Genomic DNA, 4,380 nt, shown 5'->3' with positions numbered 1-4,380 from the left:
TAAAAAATCAGAAGGTAAAACAATGTTATTACAGAAATCCGCTTTTTGGCATTTTCTAGGCGAGAAACAGTCATTTTGTACCTGAAACACTGTAAGTGGTTTGGTGAGTCCAATAATGAAATGAATCTCTCAAATCAACTACATAGACTCCTTTCTCCAATTTTCTGACGTTTTCAATAGCTTGCCTTGAAAAATCAGAAGGTAAATCAATGTTATGACAGAAATCCGCTTTTTGGCATTTTCTCAGCGAGAAACAGTCATTTTGTACCTGAAACACTGTAAGTGGTTTGGTGAGTCCAATAATGAAATGAATCTCTCAAATCAACTACATAGACTCCTTTCTCCAATTTTCTGACGTTTACAATAGCTTGCCTTGAAAAATCAGAAGGTAAATCAATGTTATGACAGAAATCCGCTTTTTGGCATTTTCTCAGCGAGAAACAGTCATTTTGTACCTGAAACACTGTAAGTGGTTTGGTGAGTCCAATAATGAAATGCATCTCTCAAATCAACTACATAGACTCCTTTTTCCAATTTTCTAACGTTTTCAATAGCTTGCCTTAAAAAATCAGAAGGTAAAACAATGTTATTACAGAAATCCGCTTTTTGGCATTTTCTAGGCGAGAAACAGTCATTTTGTACCTGAAACACTGTAAGTGGTTTGGTGAGTCCAATAATGAAATGAGTCTCTCAAATCAACTACTTAGACTCCTTTCTCCAATTTTCTGACGTTTTCAATAGCTTGCCTTGAAAAATCAGAAGGTACCTGAAACACTGTAAGTGGTTTGGTGAGTCCAATAATGAAATGAGTCGCTCAAATCAACTACATAGACTCCTTTCTCCAATTTTCTGACGTTTTCAATAGCTTGCCTTAAAAAATCAGAAGGTAAAACAATGTTATTACAGAAATCCGCTTTTTGGCATTTTCTAGGCGAGAAACAGTCATTTTGTACCTGAAACACTGTAAGTGGTTTGGTGAGTCCAATAATGAAATGAATCTCTCAAATCAACTACATAGACTCCTTTCTCCAATTTTCTGACGTTTTCAATAGCTTGCCTTGAAAAATCAGAAGGTAAATCAATGTTATGACAGAAATCCGCTTTTTGGCATTTTCTCAGCGAGAAACAGTCATTTTGTACCTGAAACACTGTAAGTGGTTTGGTGAGTCCAATAATGAAATGAATCTCTCAAATCAACTACATAGACTCCTTTCTCCAATTTTCTGACGTTTTCAATAGCTTGCCTTGAAAAATCAGAAGGTAAATCAATGTTATGACAGAAATCCGCTTTTTGGCATTTTCTCAGCGAGAAACAGTCATTTTGTACCTGAAACACTGTAAGTGGTTTGGTGAGTCCAATAATGAAATGCATCTCTCAAATCAACTACATAGACTCCTTTTTCCAATTTTCTAACGTTTTCAATAGCTTGCCTTAAAAAATCAGAAGGTAAAACAATGTTATTACAGAAATCCGCTTTTTGGCATTTTCTAGGCGAGAAACAGTCATTTTGTACCTGAAACACTGTAAGTGGTTTGGTGAGTCCAATAATGAAATGAGTCTCTCAAATCAACTACTTAGACTCCTTTCTCCAATTTTCTGACGTTTTCAATAGCTTGCCTTGAAAAATCAGAAGGTAAATCAATGTTATGACAGAAACCCGCTTTTTGGCATTTTCTCAGCGAGAAACAGTCATTTTGTACCTGAAACACTGTAAGTGGTTTGGTGAGTCCAATAATGAAATGAATCTCTCAAATCAACTACATAGACTCCTTTTTCCAATTTTCTAACGTTTTCAATAGCTTGCCTTAAAAAATCAGAAGGTAAATCAATGTTATGACAGAAATCCGCTTTTTGGCATTTTCTCAGCGAGAAACAGTCATTTTGTACCTGAAACACTGTAAGTGGTTTGGTGAGTCCAATAATGAAATGCATCTCTCAAATCAACTACATAGACTCCTTTCTCCAATTTTCTGACGTTTTCAATAGCTTGCCTTGAAAAATCAGAAAGTAAATCAATGTTATGACAGAAATCCGCTTTTTGGCATTTTCTCAGCGAGAAACAGTCATTTTGTACCTGAAACACTGTAAGTGGTTTGGTGAGTCCAATAATGAAATGAATCTCTCAAATCAACTACATAGACTCCTTTCTCCAATTTTCTGACGTTTTCAATAGCTTGCCTTGAAAAATCAGAAGGTAAATCAATGTTATGACAGAAATCCGCTTTTTGGCATTTTCTCAGCGAGAAACAGTCATTTTGTACCTGAAACACTGTAAGTGGTTTGGTGAGTCCAATAATGAAATGAGTCGCTCAAATCAACTACATAGACACCTTTCTCCAATTTTCTAACGTTTTCAATAGCTTGCCTTAAAAAATCAGAAGGTAAATCAATGTTATGACAGAAATCCGCTTTTTGGCATTTTCTCAGCGAGAAACAGTCATTTTGTACCTGAAACACTGTAAGTGGTTTGGTGAGTCCAATAATGAAATGAGTCGCTCAAATCAACTACATAGACACCTTTCTCCAATTTTCTAACGTTTTCAATAGCTTGCCTTAAAAAATCAGAAGGTAAATCAATGTTATGACAGAAATCCGCTTTTTGGCAGTTTCTCAGCGAGAAACAGTCATTTAGTACCTGAAACACTGTAAGTGGTTTGGTGAGTCCAATAATGAAATGAGTCTCTCAAATCAACTACATAGACTCCTTTCTCCAATTTTCTGTCGTTTTCAATAGCTTGCCTTGAAAAATCAGAAGGTAAATCAATGTTATGACAGAAATCCGCTTTTTGGCATTTTCTCAGCGAGAAACAGTCATTTTGTACCTGAAACACTGTAAGTGGTTTGGTGAGTCCAATAATGAAATGAGTCTCTCAAATCAACTACATAGACTCCTTTCTCCAATTTTCTGACGTTTTCAATAGCTTGCCTTGAAAAATCAGAAGGTAAATCAATGTTATGACAGAAATCCGCTTTTTGGCATTTTCTCAGCGAGAAACAGTCATTTTGTACCTGAAACACTGTAAGTGGTTTGGTGAGTCCAATAATGAAATGAGTCTCTCAAATCAACTACATAGACTCCTTTCTCCAATTTTCTGACGTTTTCAATAGCTTGCCTTGAAAAATCAGAAGGTAAATCAATGTTATGACAGAAATCCGCTTTTTGGCATTTTCTCAGCGAGAAACAGTCATTTTGTACCTGAAACACTGTAAGTGGTTTGGTGAGTCCAATAATGAAATGAGTCGCTCAAATCAACTACATAGACACCTTTCTCCAATTTTCTAACGTTTTCAATAGCTTGCCTTAAAAAATCAGAAGGTAAATCAATGTTATGACAGAAATCCGCTTTTTGGCATTTTCTCAGCGAGAAACAGTCATTTTGTACCTGAAACACTGTAAGTGGTTTGGTGAGTCCAATAATGAAATGAGTCGCTCAAATCAACTACATAGACACCTTTCTCCAATTTTCTAACGTTTTCAATAGCTTGCCTTAAATAATCAGAAGGTAAATCAATGTTATGACAGAAATCAGCTTTTTGGCAGTTTCTCAGCGAGAAACAGTTATTTTGTACCTGAAACACTGTAAGTGGTTTGGTGAGTCCAATAATGAAATGAGTCCCTCAAATCAACTACATAGACTCCTTTCTCCAATTTTCTGTCGTTTTCAATAGCTTGCCTTGAAAAATCAGAAGGTAAATCAATGTTATGACAGAAATCCGCTTTTTGGCATTTTCTCAGCGAGAAACAGTCATTTTGTACCTGAAACACTGTAAGTTGTTTGGTGAGTCCAATAATGAAATGAGTCGCTCAAATCAACTACATAGACACCTTTCTCCAATTTTCTAACGTTTTCAATAGCTTGCCTTAAATAATCAGAAGGTAAATCAATGTTATGACAGAAATCCGCTTTTTGGCAGTTTCTCAGCGAGAAACAGTTATTTTGTACCTGAAACACTGTAAGTGGTTTGGTGAGTCCAATAATGAAATGAGTCGCTCAAATCAACTACATAGACTCCTTTCTCCAATTTTCTGACGTTTTCAATAGGTTGCCATAAAAATTCAGAAGGTAAAACAATGTTATTACAGAAATCCGCTTTTTGGCATTTTCTAGGCGAGAAACAGTCATTTAGTACCTGAAACACTGTAAGTGGTTTGGTGAGTCCAATAATGAAATGAGTCTCTCAAATCAACTACATAGACTCCTTTCTCCAATTTTCTGACGTTTTCAATAGCTTGCCTTGAAAAATCAGAAGGTAAATCAATGTTATGACAGAAATCCGCTTTTTGGCATTTTCTCAGCGAGAAACAGTCATTTTGTACCTGAAACACTGTAAGTGGTTTGGTGAGTCCAATAATGAAATGAGTCGCTCAAATCAACTAC

The sequence above is a fragment of the Cololabis saira genome, unplaced genomic scaffold (genome assembly GCF_033807715.1).
Source record: "Cololabis saira isolate AMF1-May2022 unplaced genomic scaffold, fColSai1.1 scf050, whole genome shotgun sequence".
Taxonomy (NCBI): Eukaryota; Metazoa; Chordata; class Actinopteri; order Beloniformes; family Belonidae; genus Cololabis; species Cololabis saira.
The sequence above is the reverse complement of the archived record's forward strand: the minus strand, read 5'-3'. Positions refer to the sequence as shown.